Source organism: Orycteropus afer, unplaced genomic scaffold, assembly GCF_000298275.1.
Source record: "Orycteropus afer afer isolate SDZICR_OR568_19922 unplaced genomic scaffold, OryAfe1.0 scaffold00172, whole genome shotgun sequence".
NCBI classification, from domain to species: domain Eukaryota; kingdom Metazoa; phylum Chordata; class Mammalia; order Tubulidentata; family Orycteropodidae; genus Orycteropus; species Orycteropus afer.
Window position 1 is genome coordinate 5,031,371 of NW_006921759.1, and position 23,273 is coordinate 5,054,643.

Below are 23,273 nucleotides of genomic sequence, written 5' to 3' on the forward strand. Positions count from 1 at the left end.
AACCACTAAACCACCAGAGCTCCTTCAGTGACTTCAAACCAAACCAAACTCACCATTGAGTCGATTTCAAGTCATAGCAACCCCATTGAGTTTCTGAGGTGAACTGCCAACCTTCCAGTTAGCAGTCAAATGTCATAGGCACTGCACTGCCAGAACTCTTTCAGTGACTTGAAAGGGGATGGTTTTTTCTTTTCCCAGTGTGATTTTTTGGAGCTGAAGACTATGTATGCTATAAGTACTGTAATTTAAACGGTTATTACCTTACCAATCTCTGGAAACCTGTCTTTTACAATGTTTCTTTCTTTTACAACATAGTAAAAGTTCCCCAGAGCCACCAGCGTTCCTAGCTGAAATCATGTAAAGAATGCTTGACTGGGATTCTAGACCTATTACTATGACTGAGTGGCTGATTTGAGACTGATACTGAATTTCCTTGGGTCTGTGTTTTTTTCTTTGTAAAAATTTTACAGTATTGAGTTGACTTGCCTGTAAGTTTCCTCCCATCCAGCATGAATATTCCAGAGACCATGAACAGAATACCTTACAGTAGAATGTGTCAACAGGGATTAAATAGATTCGGATGGAGTTGATCACATGCTTCCAGTGCTATCTTGCACCCTAAGTCAGAGTCTCCCATACCACCTTTCTTCCCAGGGGGTGGCTGTGTCAGACTTAAGCCCAGATACTGGTCAGGAGACAACACATCTGGTGATGAGTTGGACATCACAAAAAAAAAAAAAAAAAGCTCTACTGGCATAGTGCCTAAGGCCTTTGACTGCTAACTAGAAAGCTGGTGGTTCAAACTCACCAGCCACTTCTCAAAAGGAAGATTGGGCAATCTACTTCCATAGAGATACCACCACAAAAACCCAAAGAGAAGTTGCTATGAGTCAAATTGACTTGATGACAGTAAGTTTATTAAAAAAAAAAAGTTTTTCTGACTATACTATGGCTTTAGAAATGAATTTGAGTCTTTGTTGTCAATTGATAGGTTGCATATTTTTTATATTTTTGAAATTGTCACCTTATATTCAGGACAATGCAGAATATGTTGTGTTCCAATCCTTTGAAAATTGATGGTATGGGGATAACTCCCTCCAGAACCAAATTTTTGATTGGAAGCATGTACAAGAGAAAGAACATATGCATTGAAGTTAGAATGATATATGTTTGCATACTCCACCTTTCTAGATGGGTTATTATGGGCATGATAATTAAAGTCTCTGAACCTCAAATTCCTCTTCTTTTAGATAGGAGTAATAATATCTACTTCATATAATTATTATAAGGATTAAAGATAATGTCCATAAAGAACCTTGCATGTATACAGTAAATGTTCAATAAATGCCATTGATTATTTGCAACTAGACCAATGGTTCTGAAATGCCAGTTTGTGAACTAGTATGATCTTTGACATCATTTTCACTATTCCATGATAAACAATGCAAAATAATTATTGTATACATAATTTATTTAAAAATTAAATATATACAGTGTTTCTCTTTATGAAATTAGTTTGACAATAGATGGCAATTATAGTATTAAATATTCTAACTTAGCAAAATAAAGAATTGTTAATTTTAAGTTAGGCACCATATTCTGTTTGTCTAATTTTTCTGATCTATGAATCCAAAATAATGTGATACACTGAATTTAAACATCCTAATCATGCAAAATGTTAAGGCCCACTAGTCAAATGATTAAGACTTTCACATCATTTTAAAAGAGTGAAGGGGTTCTGACTCTTCCTCAGCCACTTCATGCTACAGCCAGTTACATACTTCTGATTGGATAACTCAGTTGACACTCACTCTGTGTGTGTTCTTAGCACCAGTTCTCAGTCTGACCTCAGTCTTGTATCTTCCCAGAAGGATTTTGGAGTCAAATGCAACAATCTGTAGAGCTATATGCTGTCGTGATGGACTATAAGCTTTGCCATCAGACTGTGTGAGTTCAAATTCAAGATCCAATCCTGCCTTGCTGAGTGACCTCACACAAGTAACTTACCTTTTCTGTGCCTCAGTTTCATCATCTATCAAATCTTTTAAATGACGGTACCTACCTGTTAGGGTTATTGTGAAGATTTAATGAGATAATCTACATAAATGTTTAGTATAGCACCTGATGTGTAATGAGTGCTCAATAAATGATAACAAAAAACAAATAAACAGACAAACCAGCCAAACCCAAAATCCACTGCCATTGAGTCAGATCTGACTCATAGTGACCCCTCCCTGGGTTTCCAACATGGTATCGCTACAGAAGTAGATTGCCCAATCTCCCTTCAGAAGAGTGGCTGGTGGGTTTGAACCAACAGACAGCCTTCTGGTTACCAGTCAAATGCCTTTGCAAAAGTAATTGGTAGTCAGACAGAAGATCTGACACATCTGCCTCTATCACCGCCCTCTCTCACTAGATTTCATCATATGACTTTAGGCAAGCTAGGTAGCAACTCTGCATCTTATTTTCCCAATGTATATAATACCTATCTCACACATTTGTTCTCAGGAACAAATAACGTATCAAAGTACTTAATATTGTGCTGGATTCATATTAATTGCTCAATAAATGTTTTCCTACTCCTTCTTTTATAATCCTGTGTTGTGCACAGCCCTAGCTTTGTATTTTGTATATAATAATTAATAAGTATGTTTTACAGCCTCTAATTTCATTGCTTCTCACCTATATTCTCAGTCACTCTGGGAGAAAGATCAGAGACCGATGCTTAAATATGGAACAGGAATCTTTTTGGCTGGTAACCATGTCAACAAAATGTCTTGGCCATTCCTCGGCTTTTACCAAGATTTCCTCTTGATAGACCTCTAATGACAATGAACATCAAGAAGGACACTGGATTTAGATACTTTATGATACTTTGTAGCAGTTGCCACAGTTATGGATCCAATGCATTATTTCAAAGACATGATAGATTTTAAGAATGCTTTTGGTTTTCTGTCTCTCATTCCTAAGAGCGCCATATTCAATTTTCTTTACATGATTCTCACGTTACAGTCCATAAGACAAAGTGTGACCTTCCAAGGGCCACGTTTTTGTTTGTTTTGTTTTGTTTTTAACTTTTTGATATGATTTAGGCAGAGGTTTACAGAGCAAATTACTTTTACATTCTACAATTCATGCATATTTGTTTCAGGCCATTGATTGCAAGCATCCTCACTAAGTAAAAGGACTTAACCTACTTCCTGTGCACGTTTCACGTTTCCATTTGTCCTTCTTTCCTATCCCCTCCCACCTTCTGAACTTGGCCCCTGGGAAAATACTGCCCTTTTGATCTTGAGTAGTTGATTGTTCTAAGGAGTGTATACCTCCCTGATGTTACTGTTCACCATATAGAGCTCTGGTAGCATAGTGCCTAAGGCACTTGACTGCTAACCAGAAGGCTGGCAGTTCAAACCCACCAGTCACTCCATGGAAGGAAGGTTGGGCAATCTACTTCTGTAATGATACTGCCTTGGAAACCCAAGGAGGGGTCACTATGAGTCGGGTCTGACTCGATGGCACATAACAACAACAACATAGACCTAACTATTATTTGCTGGAAGTTGAACAATAGCAGTGAATTCAATTCCAGGCTTGCTGGGTGACTAGGGACCGTAGTTTCAGGCATTCCACCAGAATCTATCCAACTAGTGAGGCTAGTCTTTTTCACAGTTTTGAACTTTGTTCCGTATTTTTCTCCCACTCTATCTAGGATCCTCTAAAGTGATCCCTTTCAGAGCAGTCAGTAGTGGTGGCAGGGCATCATCTAGTTCTTCTGGTCTCAGAGTTGTGGAAATTGAAGTTTGAGTCATCCACTAGTCCTCTGGACTGTTTCCATTTGTCTTTGATTTTCTTCATCCTTCTTTGCTCTAGATGGGAAAAGACCAGTAGTTGCACCTTAGATGACCACTCACAAGCTTTTAAGACCTCAGTTGCTACTCACCAAAGTAAGATGTAGAATATTTTCTTTGTGTTGTCTAAACTGGCCTTTGTGTTCCCAAGACCATGATCCTGAGTCCCCAGGCCCAGCAACTCATTCCCTCAATGTGTTTGGTTCTGGCTAAGAAGTTTTCGTAACTTTGCTACCTGTATGCGCTATTATATTCATGGATATATTTTCAGCATATGTAAAAACATATGTAGAAACATTCTCTGTCAGACCTATCTATATTCATGGGTGTGGTCCCATTCACCCTCCCATACCTGTTCAGCTTGTGTGTCTATCCATTTGCAGATTATTGTTATTACTATTATTGCAGGATTGTGTATGTAATCATATTTACCTCTGCTGCTTGAAATTCCATCTTTTGTCTCCTGTTTAGAACTTCATTATTTTCTTATTATTATGACACTCTTTGAGTTTAAAGTAATATGCATAATTTGGCACCAAATAAAAATATGTAATACTTTTCGTTTAACAAAATAATCTTTGAATGAGATGTGGATTTTCTAAGGGTAACATCTGTAAATAGCACTGCCAAGTATTGTTGCTACTGTAGTTGGCTTATTAAATTCACAAGAATTCCTTTGATTAAAGTGCCAACTGAATAGTATACTTAGACTCACTGCCGTTGAGTTGGATCCAACTCATAGCAACCCTTCCTTGGGTCTCCCAGGCAATATCACTACAGAAGAAGATTGCCCAACCTTCCTTCCGAGGAGTGGCTAGTGGCTTTGAACTGCCAGCTTTCTGGTTAGCAGTCAAATGCCTTAGGCACTATGCCACCAGAGCTCCCAGTATACTTATGTTGTTGTTGTTATGTGCCGTTGAGTTGACCCCAACTCATAGCGACCGCTCGTTGGGTTTCCGAGGCAGTATCACTATGGAAGTAGATTGCCCAACCTTCCTTCTGAGGAGTGGCTGGTGGGTTTGAACTGCTAGCCTTCTGGTTAGCAGTCCAGTGCCTTAGGCACTATGCTACCAGAGCTCCCAGTATACTTATAGTACATACTATACTTCTAATAGATTGATTAGAGTCTCTGGGTGGTGCCAATGGTTAATGTCCTAATCTGCCAGCCAAAAGATGATAGGTTTCAGGTCACCCAGATATGCCTCTGAAGAAGGCCTGGTTGATCTACTTTGAAAAATCAGCCCTTGAAAACCCTGTGGACCACAGGTCTTCTCTGACACACATTGGATCACCATGACAACTGGCTTAGTAAGTGGGATAAAATTCTGGGGCCATGAAACACTGCTGTTTACATCAATAGTTTTTGCCTGGAGTATCATTTGTACTGATGCAACCTTGCAAGCCAGCTGTTGGACAAAAAAATGTCACATCGTCAAGTAAAGCACTAAAGTGGAGGAACATTCAAAGACCCCCAACACTTTTGGATTTTTATTTCCTCAAAAAATGTCTAAATTTTACCTGGGTTTTAGAAATATGGAATTCCTGAGTCATACTTACCAACATAAGCAAATTTTTAAACTAAAGTGGCACATTGGAAAGAGACCTCTTGCCAAGGGTGGAGAAGACAGGACAGGATATTATTCACATTGTGTGGGCAGCTGTTATGTTGAGGCTCTTCTGGGAGATAACAGAATGTGCTGTGTCTGTGATACTGACTCCTTTTCTCTGTCCCAACTGCAGGGTTGCATGCATCTGAAGTCCTTCACAGTTATGTCTAGAAATTATTGCTCTTGGTTTTGCTGGATGTATAGAATTAATCAGATATGAATATTTTAAAACAAACAGGCTCAAAAGCAGGGTGAAAGAAAAGGAAAAGCAGAAAAGTCTCACCAAGTGTTTCTAATGATTGAGAATTATTAGCAATATTAAAAAATATTTACTAACATAGGAAAATCAAAACTAACTCTTAGATTAAGAATAACATAGACTTGGGCTTGGTTGATGAGACTCACCCAAAAAGTACTTCCATGGAAAATGAGGCCAATCCTTCCTTACCAGTCTGTATTTCTATCTTACCTCTATGATATTCTTTCAAAGTCTCCTACATACTTACCTTGCATCTCCACAGTTTGTAAGGCAAAGATGAGACCCTTTAAGATTAAAATGATTTATTTACTAATAATTAAATTCATAGCTCTACTTAAAGAAAATATATAATTGTAAATTTCCTTAAATCTAGAGCCCTATCATGGACTCATTTAATTTCTTCACTTGACTTCAACATCATAACTCAAAAACTTACTGCTGTCAAGTCGATTCTGACTCATAGAAACATTACTAATTCATGAATGCAAACAATATGATGTTATTTGAATAATGTGCTTTTGTTTGTTTGTTTGTTTGTTTGCTGTGCAGGTGCTTATAAGAATCTGTATCTACTGGATGTGTGTAAAACTTTTGGAAAGAGTTTGCCCTGGTGAACAGCAGCCAACCCAATCCTTTGGCCTATGGGTGTGATTCAGAATACAGCATTCTATAGACCAAAACTCTCTGTGGTTTAAATAAGGTGATATGTCTCAGTGGAAAGAGCACTGGAAACCTTGTTTTAGATCATGGTTTTGCCACTAACTAGTTATGTGATTTGAGAAAGTTATTTAACCACTCTGGTCCTCATTTTCAACATCTGTGCAATAAAAAGGAGCCCTGGCGACACAGTAGATAAGCGCTTGACTGCTAACAAAAAGGTTGGCTGTGAACCCACCAGCTTGTTCTATGGGAGAAAGATGCAGCAGTCTGCTTCTGTAAAGATTTACAGCCTTGGAAAACCGAGCAGTTCTACTCGTCCTACAGGGTTGCTGTGGGTCAGAATTAACTCGATGGCAGTGGGCTTTGGGGATACTAAAAATGTTGTATCACACCTGTGCTTTACTAAAATGTCAATTCACTCATTGTTAGTGATGTATTGAAGAGCACTGACAATTCTAAGACTGCATACATACACAGTGGGAGTGCCTTGCATGTGTTAACCATAGCTAGAACATATCTAAAGCACGTCTTCTTTTTCTAAAAAAAATTTTATTGCAATTTGTCTGAAAGTTTACAGAGCAAATCTATTTTCCATACAGCAGTTCATACACATTTTGTTTCATGACATTGACTGCAATTCCCCACAGGGTAAGAGCTCTCTTCCCTGTGTCCTTCCCTCCCAGGTATTCCAGCCCCTCAAGCAGTCTCCTTGTGCAAATACTGCCCTTCTGTTCTCCCATGATTGGTTGTTCTCAGGAGTGTATCTACCTGATGTAAATGTTCACCCCATATGCCTGTCTATTGTTCGACTGGAAGCCACAGGAGTGAGTTCAATTCCAGAGCTGAAGGGGTAGCTAGGTGCCATAGTCTCAGGGATCTCACCAGGCTCTATCAGACGAGCAAACCTGGTCTTTTTTAATGATTGTGACTTTTGTTCCACATTGTTGTCCCGCTCTATCCAGGATCTCCTGCACCAGTCCCCCTCCAAGGTGCATTTCACCTTTGAGGGTAGTATGACATAGTTCCTTACAAAGCAGCAAGATTTTGCTATAATTTTTAGAACCAGAAGCAGAAAATTTTCTTAAACAAGATAAACCTTTGGACTCTATTCTTTCCAAGTCCTTAGTCCAGCCTCTCATGTACTCCTTCTGACTATTAATAATCATTTGGAACATATAACCAGATGATGGCATCCTATCTGGGGAATGAATGGAGGTACCCAGCCATGCTTTCCTCACTCATTATTATTATTTTTTTTAACTTTTGGTTATGATTTGGGTGAAAGTTCATAGAGCAAATTGGTTTTCCATTCAATAGTTCATACACATTTTGTTTCCTGGCACTGACTGCAGTCCCCACAGTGGAACACCACTCCTCACATCTCCCTACTGTTACAGTTTCCTTTTGTCCTTTCCTATCCATTCCTGGCTTTGAAGCATTATCCCTGGGCAAATGCTGCCCTTTTGATCTTTTATGGTTGATTGTTCTAAGGAGTGCTTACCTTTTTGGTGTTATTGTTCACTACCTCGTGAGTCTGTCTGTTGTTTGGCTGAAAGTTGAGTGATGGGATGGGTTGTTCCAGGCCAGGAAGAGGGTTAAGGTTATAGTCTCGGGGGTTCCACCAGTCTCTATTACACCAGTACTACCAGACCTTTTTTTTTTTTTTTTTTAATAATTTTGAGTTTTGTTCCAATTTTTCTCCCACTATTTCCAGAATCTCCAAATTTTATTCATTTTAGAGCCTCATGCACTATCATTAGGCGGGACTTGGAAGGTTTACTTTATTTACCAGTCAATCAACTTATGATGTGTTGATATAAAGTGCTTAGAGCTCGTTGTAAACTGGAGTCTTTGTAATTTTCATTTGATAGGATTAGCTCTGTTGTTGTTGTTGTTGTTATGTGTGAATCAGACCTGACTCATAGCGACTCTGAGGCGGTATCACTACGGAAGTAGACTAACCAAACTTCCTTCCGAGGAGTGGCCGGTAGGTTTGAACCACCAGCCTTCTGGTTAGCAGTCAAGTGCCTTAGCCACTATGTAAATCAGGCAGCAATCAGAAATTTACCCAAGCAGCCACTTGGGTAAATTCACTTGCTTTGGATACGTCATTAGAAGGTACCAATTGCTAGAGGAGAACATCGTGTTTGCTGAAGTAGAGGGTCAGCAAATGGAAGGGTGACCCTCAGTGAGATAACTTAGCACAATAACTGCAAGGATAGAGTCAAACATGCTGGTGGTGATTGTGAGGATGAAACAATTCTCTTGTATATAAGGTCACCATGAGTCACAGTCAACTCTATGGCAGCTACCAATGGTAAGTATTTCAGAAATTTCATCGAGATTTGGACCACTGTTTATTTATCCATTAGAGTTAATTCATTTGAACTAAAGCTGAAATTTTGGGACCACTATTCATTACCATCTGCAGTGAACTTGGTAGTTGACTAGCAGTAGGAGTTTGGGGTTTCTGGTTCAATTTTTACTGTCTCTATTCCTAAATTTGGAAAATTATTGAAACTCAGTATCTGCTTCTTGCTTCAAACAATGGAATATTAGTTTTTACCCCTTGACTTTACCTCTAGGATATTTAAGAAAGTAAAGAAGAAGGTCCAGGAGATCCTTTGAGGCCCTCTGGTGAAAGTCATCCATTACCATAGTCAGCTAGGTTGTCAGGTACCCTCTGAAATAGCCCTGCAAGATTGTCTTGAGCTCAGGGAGACTGTGTCCATACCATTTACAGCACTCAGAAACTTCAGAGACTCTAAAGAAATAATTTTGCATGTAAGATACTAACAATATTCTTAGCATAATACACAAAACAAGTTCATCCACTTTTCGATTTCTCAAAAGTCCAGGAGAACTTATGCAACTAAGTCTGTTACTAGGGCATAAAAGTGTGTTGGCAGATGTCCTAAGCAGGTTGTATACCCTTTAGACTCATGCAGTCCTTTTTCTCACATTCACTTGTCTGTTAAAGGCAAAAATGAACAGGAATAATGTGTTAGGGCTTCATTGCCCTTAAAATCTATTAGCTCCAAGAGAGCAAATCAGTACATCTTCAAAGTATGATTTTATTCCTTTCCCAGACTTTGAATTTTAGTGGACTTTCTTCATACATTAGAAACAGACTGATATTCTTCCAGTATTCTTTCTTTTCTCCTTCTCAATTAATTCCCCATTCTTTATTCCATATGAATAGGTAAACATTTAACTACTGGCTCTCTGGGTGGGAGGTGGGGAAGCCTTGATTTGTAACATTTGCTAATTTTTTTGTGGTATAATTATTCCCACAATGGCTTTTTTCAAGTTACAAATGTGGTATCACTGAACTGAGTTGTGAAGAGATATTACATAGTACAGGTATATGTCACTTAATGTCCATTTAGATAATGTCCAACTACATATATGTCCATGATCTCATAAGGTTTTTTTGTTTTGTTTTGTTTTTTAAGGGAGAGCAGTTCTCCTTTTGTTTATTATATCCTTCTAATGGTTTTACAGACGTCAAACCCAGAATCTTGCAGCACTGGTGGGTTACAGGCAGGTGATGGAGAGGACATGGCTCTGGGTCCAGGTTCTCATGTTTTGTCTGGTGGGCAAGAGAGTGGCAGTGGGGGCTGTGGGATGGGGCTGCTCCTGCCCCTGAGGCGGGCAGAATAGCAAGTGGGGCTGGGTGCATTCTGCCCCCGCCTCACTTGCAGTCTCTTGCTACACATACCCCCATCACCTTCTCAGCTGCTGCTGCCACCAGCATCCATTCCTCTAGCGTCCACCAGCAGCTCTCATAGCAGCTGCAGTGGCAGCAGCAGAGGCAACAAGGATAACTGAAAGTAGGCTCTCACAAGGTTTTAATATGGTGTTCACACAACGTCCAAATTACGTAACATCCTATTTCATAGCCCATATCATGGACGTAAGCTGCACATACCTATGTTACTATTATGTAGAAACAATAGATGTAAATAACTTACCAGTGCCAGTTGCCTTGGAGTCAATTCTGACTCACAGAGACCCTGTGCGTGTCAGAGCAGAATTGTGCTTCAAAGGGTTTTTGATGGTTTATTTTTCAGAAGTAGATGGACAGGTCTTTCTTCTGAGACACTCTGGGTGAACTTCAAGTTTCAAAGTTTCAGTTAGCAACCAAACATGTGAACTATTTGTACACTGAGGGACACTGAAAAACCTCAAGAGCATCCAAAACCAAACTACACTCACTGCCATCAAGTCAGTTCTGACTTATAGTGACCCCCATTGGGTCACTACATTCTGAGGCTATAAACCTTTACAAAAGTAGATTGCCTCATCTTCCTCTCACAGAGCAGCTTGTGGGTTTGTACCACTGACCTGGTTAGCAGCCAAATAAATGCCTTGCCCACTACGCCACCAGAGCTCCTTGCCCTCAAGAGCACAGGTAATAGTAAAATGTGGTGTAATGATTAGAATGTGATGAACATAATCTATTAAATTTTAGTTCATATAATTTTTAACAATGGCTATGTTTAGCAATAAACTCACTAAATTCCTGAAAATTAAACAGTAGGTTATTTTGAGCTCATATGCGCTGGTTCTAGCACACCATTGCAGGTGAGATATCCAGAGACTAAATTGTAAGACTTTCTTGGGGGTCCTTGAATAGTTGGTCAGGGTTAGGAGTGATTCTAAACTCCCATTCTAAGCAAAGTACATTAAAGAGCAGGTATATGTCCATTTAATATACTGTGTTTGATGCCAGTACTCAATCCACTACCATCAAGTTGGATCTGACTCATAATGACCCCTCCTTGGGTTTCCGAGGCAGTGTCACTACGAAAGTAGATTGCCCAATCTTCCTTCCAAGGAGTGGCTGGTGGGTTTGAACTGCGAGCCTTCTGGTTAGCAGTCAAATGCCTTAGGCACTACACCACCAGAGCTTCTTGATGCCAGTACAGAGCCTGGCATTTCTGCACTTAATGGATAGATCATATCAACAACAAAAAGTGAGGAGACCAAGCTTGCCAGAAAGGCCAATCTTAAAAGTATCAAAAAATTTAAAATTTTGAAAACAAAACAAACACAACTAAACATGAAACCAGAAGAACTTGGAAAGGAACATTTTTACAAAATTAGCTTAATCTAGACCATATAAATGTTTAGCAATAGTACTGAATCTGGGAAGGCGATACTGTGAGTATCCTTGTTCATTGTATATGAAATGAAGGAAGTATGAAGAAAAAAGGCTAAGAAGGAAACAGAGCCTTAGGGTTTGATGTATGTAGTCAGATTAAAAGAATATAATTTGTATTTACCTTGGCTACAAATGAATAAGTCTGAGACCACCATAAGTCAGTCTTCAAATATTTGGCTTCTTAGTTACAACAGTTCAAGGTGCCAGGAGGGAATGTGAATTCTAAAATGTCTGGCAATAGCAGAAGAAAAAAGTGAAAACATCCTTCTGTTTTATAGATCTTTCTTTTTCTCCAGACATTCCCTCCAAGTCTCATACTTCATCACTCTTCATATCCTGTTGATTCTATCTTCAGTACTATTGCCAAACATTTACCTAGAAGTCTCTTTATTTTACTAGTTCCCCTAATCATCTTTTCCTTACAACTTCTGTTCTTCTTGATATGGCAGCTTGAGTATCAGTTCCAGAAAGCCTTTCCTGATCTCCAAGTTCCAGTTGGCAGATATATTGTGCTGAAATTGCTTGCTCATTGGTCTGTTTCTCCCAAACACTTACTCTTTGAGGGCAGAAATTTCTTATTCTATTGTATTTTAAGTAGTTAAAGCAAATCCTGATACAAACAGGTACTCTATATATTCCATGTATGTGTGTGTGTGTGTGTATATATATATATATAATTTGTTGTTGTTGTTGTTATGTGCCGTTGAGTCAGCCCGACTCATAGCAACCCCCACCTTGGGTTGCCGATGCAGTATCACTATGGAAGTAGATTGCCCAACCTTCCTTCCGAGGAATGGCTGTTGGGTTTGAACTACCAGCCTTCTGGTTAGCAGTCAAGTGCCTTAGGCACTATGCTACCAGAGCTCATACACACACACACACACACACACGCACACACACATATAAATGAGTGAAATTAATTACTTAGTGCTCACACAGGAAACAGTATCTAAAGGAACAGAGGTACTAGTTAAGTTTCCCATTGCTTAATATACATAGTAACATCTACATGAAAAGATAAATCCTGTACTTATTGCCCTCTTGGAGTCCCTAGGTGCCACAAATGGTTAAATGCTCAACTATCAATCTAAAGATTGGCGGTTCGAATCCATCTGGAAGTGCTTTTGAAGGCAGGCCTGGTGATCTGCTTCCAAAACCATATGGAGCAATTCTACTTTGCACCCATGGGGTCACCCTGAGTCTGAATTGATGACAACTGGTTTGGTTTGATTTGATTGCCCTCTCTGAATAAACATACAGAACAAAATCAACTGAGAACTCCTCTTCCACCAACATGGTTCCTGTGATCCTGTTTTGTGCCGGTCCCTGCTATTCTCTTTTCAGCAACATTAATATCTTTTCCCTTCTTTCTGCTACTTGCTCTTCTGAGACTCTTTGCCTTTCATATTCAGTGCAATAGATGGTCTCTAATTACCTAGGATGAAATTAAGCAAAAGGACAGCTGATTCCAATGTTAGAAACTATCCACCTTTGAGCACCAGTGTTACTTCTCTCCTCCCTTCATGTCTACCTAATTAAGTGCATGCTCTTTGTATTGCACCTCAGTCCTGCTATCTACATATTCATGGAGACACAGATAAAATGGAGTCAGGGAAAATTACAGGTTAGACAGGTGTCTGGTGGTAGCTTCAATTATTATCCTTGCAGAAAGCAAAAGGCTGACATAGGCCTTTTACACACCCCCAAAGACATGAAATTCAGGTTCTAAATGAGAGGTAGGATTCCATTATGCAGCTTGGTATTTTATTCTAAGGTGTATAGGAGATGTCTGGAAGTAAAATGGTTTTAGCCCCTATTTAATGTTCTGTTGGTATGGGTTAGATGACTGAGCCTGCCCTGCACTTGTCTGTTTGATCTTATTTACCTCTACCAGCATGAGAGTCTCAGGCACGCTAACTGCTCCTTCAAAGACTTCCAGAGCAAGGTGAACAAGCCTTCAGCATAGTTGCTATTTATCTTCTTAATCATTGGAAATGGCCATTTTGAAGTTCTGAGTATTCTTTAACAGTATCTTCTCTTTTTGTTGAATTAAATAACAACTTCTGTAATTGGCAATAATTTAAAACCTTGAAGTTCTCATTCAACTATGTTAAAGGATCAAAACATTCCCTCCTAATTTGCTTAATATACAAGAACTTTGTCCCTGTTAATACTTTAGGACTCCACTGAAAAGTTCAGAAGAAGTTTGACAGTTGTCACATATTATAGCTGCTTAAATCTCAGGAATATTGGTTCAGTATATTTACCTGCTTTTTATCGGCACAACAATCTTTCTTGTTGTTGTTGTTATTTGCCGTCGAGTCGGCCCAACTCATAGCGACCCCTCCTTGGGTTTCCGAGGCAGTATCACTATGGAAGTAGGATTGCCCAACCTTCCTTCCGAGGAAAACCTAAAATAATTCCTTTTAAATGCAGCCTGTAGAACATTTTTTTTTCTTAAAATGTAGAGCAGTCTTCTTGTGTCTTATCTGGAGGGTATGTTTAAAATGCAGATTCCTGATGCTTACACTAAGAAGTTCTGGTGGCATAGTGCCAAAGGCATTTGACTGCTAAGTAGAAGGTTGGTGGTTCAAACCCACCTGTCGCTCTGCAGAAGGAAGACTGGGCAATTTATTTCTGTAAAGATTTACCATGTCAGAAACACAAAGGGGGTCTCTATGAGTCAGAATCGACTCAATGGCAGTGAGTTTGGTTGGTTTGTTTTTTAAGGCTTATACTGATAGTCTAACTCACAATATCTGGGGACAAAATTCAGGAATCTACATATTTAACAACAACAACAACAACATATTTAACAGGTTCTTGATGATGCTGATATACTTTATAGATTGTTGTTGTTGTTATGTGCCATCAAGTTGGACCCGACTCATAGCGACCCCTCCTTGGGTTTCCAAGGCAGTATCACTGCGGAAGTAGATTGCCCCATCTTCCTTCCGAGGAGTGGCTGGTGGGTTTGAACCGCCAGACTGCTGGTTAGCAGTCAAGTGCCTTAGGCACTACACTACCAGAGCTCCTACTTTATAGATTAAGAACCACTAAATTAGACCTTTTTAAAAAATGCAAAAAACAAAACAAAACAAAAATAAATAGCTTTATGAATTTCTCTTTAAAGACAATGAAAAAAGAAACTTCCTCACTGCTGCATCGAGTTGATAAAAAGTATCTTAATTTGGGGCAGCCATATAGGTGGGTGCATATGTCAGAATCTAAGCTGTCATAAGTAGAGATTTGGAATAAACTTAAAAATTAGATAGCCTTATGAATCAATTGTAGAATAGCCTATGATTGAACATTATATATTGCACATGAAATAGACTATTTTGTGATAATAAGAATCAAGAGTACTTGTAGAAATGAAAAAGTAAAATTCATAGGCCCAAAAAAAGTGAGTACATTTCTGCTCATGAGTCTGTAGATTAAGTGAGACACAGACAAGGATTTCTTAGGCCAATTCATTCATTCATTTGGCAGATTATTATTGGGCACTGACTTTGCTTAAGGCCCTATGCTGTTCTGGGAATATTGATGTTAGCAAAACAGATGTGATTCCTGCCCTCATATAGCTTATAGCAGCCTGAGGAGAGAGATTTTCAATAAATAACCATAGAATCACAGAAAAAAGTATATAGTGACAATTTGTGGTGCTTTGAGGGAAAATTACATGGTGTCAAGAGAATATGAAAAGAAAACCTAATCCAAACCAAGATATTACATTTGAATGTATAACTGATAACTCAGTGGGATAACCTGGTCGCTTCTACATTTCTATGTTTTATATGCAATAAATATCAAAATAATGGCCACCATCATTGAGAGGCAACTATCTATTAGCACCATAGTAGATTTTTACACATATTGTCTCATTTAACTTCCTCAATGACCCAATGAGGTATATCCCATTCACAGATGGGGAAACAGAGACTCACGTAGCTATTAAATGTCTGAACGGGAACTCACATTCTGGTTTATCTGATCCCAATGCCTATATTCTATTCAGTATAATGTATTAGACTGATATCCAAATTCAGAGCTTGTTTAAGCTAAATGGTACATTAGAAACCATCTAGGTGACTACCCCACGTTCCACTTCATAGCTGGAAAAACAGGAGTTAAACATTTACCAAGACTTATGTCAAGATTATCTGATAGCAAAGCTGCATCTAGAACTCAATTCCTAGTCCAAGGCCATTCTCACGCTACCATGTTGCCTCTACATATCATAATTGTGTGTGCCTCACTGGAAATTAAGCATTTAATTGTTGGTAAGAAGGTTGGCAGTTCAAACACACCAGCTGCTCTGAGTAAGAAAGATGGGGCAATCTCCATCTACTTCCTTAAAGATTTACTGCCTCAGAAACCCAAAGGGGGTCACAATGAGTTGGAACTGACTCAATGCCAGAGTTGATTTGAGTTTTATGCTAGATTTAAAAATAAATAATCAAAACTTGTTGGTTTAGACTACATAAATAACTCTCAGTAATCAAATTTTCACTATACTGTTTGTATTTGTCAGTAACTCTATAGTCTTTTTTCTAGCTATTCAATATTCACCTTGTGAGCCATACTAGTAACGTGCTGCTCTTTATGTGCAAATATTATGATCATGATATGCACTCATTCTCTGTAAGTGATATAACTCCCAGTTATATTTTCAGTAATGGAAATGGATTTATTTTTCCCACTTTTTACCCTGAGGTACAGTGATCCTGAAGTCAACAACAAGGTACTTGATTCCCATAAAGCTGCAAAATAAAGGTGGTCCATCTTTCTAGAACATTTATTTAGTCAGTGGCAAGTTTTTTTTGTTGTTGTTTGTTTTGTTTTTTAACCTTTTTCTTTAACATTACAACAAATAGCAGTACATTATGGAATAAATGGAAAATTAGAATGAATTTTTAAGAAAAATAGAAGACTTCAAAGAAATTATATATGTGCAGTGGAATGCTTCAGATTAACATCCCCAAAAGCATACTTTATCCCCTTATCATAAACAATTTAAATATGTGCATGGACATAACCCACCCATAGACATTCACCCCTTTCTACAGTTAGGGTGAGTGCTGAAAAAATAAGAGAATATGAAACTTAAATTTATTAGACTTTCAGTCTAATAAATTCTCCAACTAATTCAGACTAATCTATTCCTCCAAGTATGATATAGAGGAAAAATTTGGGATTTTGGAATCAGTAAGACCTGACTTCAAATCTTGAAATGACCAGCCCTTAGCTGTAAGAGTTCTACACTTTCAGCCTCAGTTTCTTTAGGCGTAAAATAGAAATGTTATTGCATAAATCATGTCTATTTTGATGTTAAATGAGTTAAGTGCAAACTGTCAAGTGCATTATTAGGGATATAGAAGGCTCCTGATAAATGACAGTTTATCATAACCATATATTTGTCAGATAGCAGTCAGAGGTTAGGGGCATGGAATGTGGCCAGGGGATAGAGAAAGCTCCTGGTCCAAGAAAGGTTGTCACCACATCTTGGCTTCTAGAGCATAGGGTCAAGATATAATAGTAAAGGGAACACTTCTTCCTTTCAGAGATTGCAAGGTGCAGTGAATTGCTTGATGTGGCCCTTCTAGCCATTGTCCTCCATTCTGTGATGTTTTGTAAATCTCATTATCCATGCCTATTTGGGGTGGTGTGGTAGTTAAGGTCAGGTATCAACTTGCTGGGCAGCTGGTAGTAGTCATTCCCTATGTTGTTGTTGTTGTTATGTGCCCTCGAGTCGGCCCCGACTCATAGCGACCCCTCCTTGGGTTTCCGAGGCAGTATCACTACGGAAGTAGGATTGCCCAACCTTCCTTCCGAGGAGTGGCTGGAGTGACTGGCAATCGACTCTGTGATGGGATTTAGGTTAATTCTGTTGGGACAACACAGGTGGAATGTACTTGAGTTCTGCCTTGCTGGAGGGTATAATTCAAATCACCACCCTTAGCTTCCCTGAGGGTATACCTATGAATCTCCTGGGAAGATTTGCTCTCCTCTTGCTCCGGCTTTGTGTCTTGGATCATCCTCATCTCACCCCTGGATTTGGGACAGCAGCCGTCATCTGATCTGCTGATCGAGATTCATCAAACCCCGAGAGTTGGGAGGATCTGCCAGAGCTACTCACGGACCCGGGACTCACCAGCCTGCCAGCCTTCACTACGTGAGACGAACCCTTGGGTGTCTGTGAGTTCTGTGAGGCGTTACAGTGAAATACAGAACCCTAAGACTGGGGAAATTACTGGGAGGAGGAGGAGGAGTTAATGTCTGAAATGATGGAGTGGCGTGGTAGTTTGGACACTTGGGACATCTTTGACCTCTGCCTCATGGGGACCGGCCTCATGCTGATCTTTCTAAGAGAAATTGTTCAAGCACAAGGGTTGGCATGCAAAAATTACTTTCTCCAAGACTGTATCTTCTGCTCGTCTTACTCACCTCCAAACTCCTTATTCCCATAGAAACTGCAGTGGAATAGGAAGAAAGGCTTATATTTCTTTGAAACCCACCATGATTTCAACCAGCCTATATGCTGATTTCACCAAACTATATGCTTACTTTCATAAATGATTTTAATTTCAGACCAATGTGTGGATGCAGCTCATTACTAGGTTTGAAATGAAGAATGAAAGAAACGGGAATGATTTACCTTTATAGACTATTGATGAAATAGCTATCCCTTACACACTTACACACACATGCTCATGTGCATGCACATACATCCTCACACATTGCAACATGGGACAGAGTCTTGAGAAGCATGGAGCTTTTGAGAAGTGAGGAGTGTGGATAAAACTGTGATAAGAAGACCAAGAGTCACTCTTCTACCTTGTTGTTTGCTATAATAAACTCTTGTATGTTTTTTGAAATTGAAGAAACTATTCAGATATTATTTTTCCCCATAGATATATATTTTTTAAAAATACAGTCTATTTTCTTCAAAATGTTGCTGTTGTTGTATTGTTAGGTACAGTTAAATTGGTTCTGACTCAGAGAGATGCTGAATGAAAGAATGCCTGGTCCTTTAGCATGCTCACAATAATTACTCTGTTTGAGCCACTGTGTCAATCCATGTTGTGGATGATCTTACTCTTTTTTGCTGACCCTCCACTTTACCACACATGAGGTCCTTCTCCAGGGACTGGTCCTTCTTGATAATGTGTCCAAAATACATGAGATGAATCTCTCCATCTTCACTTCTAAAGAACATTCTAGCTATACTTGTCCAAGGCAGATTTGTTCATTCTTCTGAGAGTTCATGCTATATTCACTATTCTTCTCCAACACTATCATTCAAAGGTATTGATTCTTTGGTTTTCCTTATTCATTTTCCAACTATTGCATGCATATGAGACAGTAGAAAATACCATGACATGGGCCAGGTGCACCTTAGTCCTCAAAGTGACATGTTTGCTATTTAACACTTTAAAAAGTCTTTTGCAGCAGATTTTCCCAATTCAGTATGTCATTTTATTTCTTTTTCCATGAGCGTTGATAGTGAATCCAAGTGAAACTGTTGCTAGACTAATGTGATTTCTGATGTTCAAGTTTAGAAAATACACAGTGCTAGAACTTCTGTGACTCTTGGATTTTGCCCTAAATTTGAACCTTTTGATTTTCCAGTGTATTTTCCCACTTCTTATTTCCAAAGCCAAGAGTTTTAAAAAGATCAGAAAATCATTAACAGACAATGAATATAGGAATTTTTTTTTTTTTTTTTTTGGAAGAGAAGGGAACCCTTTTCAATTGTGAGGATATTATTATCCTGAAGCCAAAACCAGACAAAGACATTATAAGAAAATAAAACTATAAACCAGTATCCCTCATGAACATAGATGTAAGAATCTTCAGCTGAACATTATCAAATCCAACCCAATTTTATGTAAAATGAAAACACATACTAACCAGTCAGTTTAACCCAGGATAGTAAGCTTGGTTCAACATTTGAAAAATCATTCCATGTAATGTCACCCATATTAATAAACTTAAAGGGGGGGGGGAATAAAATAAATACCTAAGACTATGGCCCCTATCACCTTTCAGGCCTGGAATTGAACTTAGTCCTGTGGCTTCCAGCCAAACGAGATACAGGCTTATAAGGTGAACATTTATACAGGTAGGTGTGCTCCTTAGAATGATCAACCATGGGAGATCAGAAGGGCAGTATTTGCAAAGGGAAACAGCTCAGATGGCTCAGGGGAATGCATAGGAAAGAAGAACACGGGGAAATGGTAACCATAGGGAGGAAGTGGGAAGAGAGCTGCATTGTGGGGATTGCAATCAATGTCATGAAACAAAACATGTATGAACTGTTGAATGAAAAATGAAATTGCTCTGTAAAAGGAAAAAGTGTTTTTATGAATCAAGGGCAAATTAATCAGAATAATATGGCTTAAAATATCTTCAGAAATTTATATATAAGTTTTTAAGAAAAAAATCTGGAATCAGATCATCTGAGCTATGAAAACTCTAAGGTCAGTTGACAAATCAGCCAAGAAATTCATATACTCCTTATGCATTATGCTTGTAGGGGTCCTGTCACACATACCCACAGTGTGTAGAGGCTCAAAGAGTTCTATATAGATCCCTTCAGTCTGATCTTTCCAGGGAAATATTAAAGAGAAGACCATTGCTCTCAATATCAGAAGACTGAGCTTGACTGTTGGCCAGCAGGAAGTAGGTAAAATAAATTCCAGACCCTCCTCCAGAGAAGATATTCAACCCACCTCTGTTCTATCCCAGCTGCCACCTGCACATCACCCACAGAGTCTCACCATACTCTTTGGAAGTAAGAAGACAAGGATTCCAAGGGCACCTTCTCTAACTATAGAAAAAATGATTCCATGGTCTCTATCTTCATATCAGCAACATCTGCATGAGTTTCTTTATTTAAACATATAAAGATTTTTAATATCCTCACACTTTTCAACTTTATATTTAATTTGTGAAAACAAAAACTATGTAAGAGAAATAAGAATCTCCCTGAACCACATTCCCCCATGGCTCTGTCATACTTTCTGTGCAGGTATACTTCTCTGGTCTCTCTCCATTACCCTACTGAGGATATCCAGAGATACCTCTCTCTTTAAGGCATAGCAAATAGGTGGAGATGACAAAGCTCTCAGAAATGCTTACATCTTTTTTTCTTCCCTGTCAGACATCTCTGAAACATTTCATCACACCCAGATCTACCGTGATAGATTCTTGCCTAACTTGAAGGTGTTATTGGTTGGGAGTCTAGAAGATCTACTAATTATCTCAGCTGTATATGACTAAAGCATAAATAGAGGAAAGGAAATGCTGACAGTTTTGATCAAAGACAGGGATAGCCTAAACCGGATGCAGGCAATTGTCAGGACTAAAAGCTTCAGCCTAATGAATCATATGTGCTTCAAAGAGATGTCATGACCCATGGAGCTCTTAGAAACTTACAGTGCTGTGTCACCAGGATAAGATGGAGAGAGATAATATTGAAGGGATTCTTTCATGCATTTCTTGAGCATCAGCTTCCACATAAATTGGTTTTTACATAGGAAGGGGTCTAGTTAAATTTTCTTCTCCACTGTATGGATTGCCATTTCATAGACACAACTACAATTAGGAACATTTGTTTTCATAATACATACTTTCAGATGACAATTGTAAGTGCAGAGGGTCAATACTGTTAATTAACTGAGGGCAAGGGCACTTGGCATATGGAAAGAATTATTGGTGCTTGTCTCCTTTTTGACAAGAGAGGGGAACCTAGAATTTGAGGCTAAGTGCAGGCTTTCCTGGGACTCCTCTTAAACATAGGCAATTGCCTAGAGAACACAATATGTGGGGCATTTCTTTACTCAGAAAATATTTATTTATCCTGGCACTATGCTAGATACACCAGTCATAAAAGAAGTACAACAAGACTGCTCCTTACATCTGAGGATGATGAGACTTTGGTTAACTTACTTTGGACACATAATCAAGAAAGATAATTAGCTAGTTAAAAGCAGTGATCAGAGGCCAATTTATAGTAATAAATGCACACATCAAAAGAGAAGAAAGAGCCAAAATCAACACTTTAAACCAACATCTCCAACAATTAGAAAAAGAACAGCAAAAAAAGCCTACAGTCACTGGAAGAAAGGAAATAATAAAGATTCAAGCAGAAATAAATGAAACAAAAAAAAGACAATAGGAAAAAAATCAACAAGACTAGAAGATGGTTCTTTGAAAAGATTAATAATATTGACAAACCAATGGCAAATTTAACAAAGAAAAGAGGGAGAGAATACAAATAACACAAATAAGAAACAAAATGGGTGACATCGCAACAGAACCAACTGATATAAAAAGGATAATATCAGGATACTATAAAGAACTGTACTCCAACAAAATTTGAAAATCTAGAAGAAATGAACATATTTCTAGAAACACACTACTTACCTAAACTAACACGGACTGAAGTGGAAAACTTGAACAGATCCATAACAAAACAAGAAGTTGAACAGGTCATAAAAAAATTACCAACAACAACAACAAAAAATCCCTGGCCCAGATGGTTTCATCAGATAATTCTACTCAACATTCAGAGAAGAACTGACACCAATCTCACTCAAACTATTCCAAACACAGAAATAGAATCCTCCCAAATTCATTTTATGAAGCAAGCAGAACCTTGATACCAAAACGAGCCAAAGACATCACTCAAAAGGAAAACTACAGACCAATATCCCTTATGAATATAGATGCAAAAATCTTTAACAAAATCCTAGCCAATAGACTCCAACAGCATATCAAAACAATAATTCATTTTTACCAAGTAGGGTTCATATCATGTATGCAAGGATGCTTCAACATTAGAAAAACAATCAACATCATTCACCACATAAATAAAACAAAGAACCACATGATCATATCAATCTATGCAGAAAAGGCATTTTATAAAATCTAATACCCATTCCTGATAATAACTCTCAGCAAAACAGGAATAGAAGGGAAATTCCTCAACATAATAAAGGGCTTAAATGCAAAACCAACAGCCAACATTATTCTTAATGGAGAGAGACTGAAACCATTCCCCCTGCAAACAGGAACCAGACAAGGATGCCCGCTATCACCACTTCTATTCAACAATGTATTGGAAGTCCTAGCCAGGGCAATAAGGCAAGAAAGGGAAATCAAAGGCATCCATATTGGTAAAGAAGAAGTCAAACTATCCCTATTGCTGAAGATATGTTCCTATACCTAGAAAACCCAAAAGACTCAGTGAAAAAACTACTGGAACTAATTGAGAGATTTAGCATAGTGGAAGGATACAAGATCAGTATCCAAAAATCAGTTGGATTCTTCTACACCAGCAAAGAGATTGCTGAAAAGGAAATAAGGAAATCAATACCATTTACAATAGTTAACAAAAAAAATAAAATACCTGGGAATAAATCTTATCAGGGACACGAAAGACATGTACAAAGACATAAAAGACTACTTAAACAAACCATAAAAGATCTACATAAATGAAAGAAAATATCATGCTCATGGGTAGTAAGACTGAACATTGTGAAAATATCAATTCTACCCAAAGCAATGTATACATTCAGTGCAATCCCAATCCATATCCCATCAACATTCTTTAAGGAAATAGAAAAACCATTCACTAACTGTGGTGGTTAAAGTTCGTGTGTCAACTTGGCTAGGCCTGGTTGAGTGGCTGGGCAGCTGGATGTAGTATTCCCCATGATGAGATT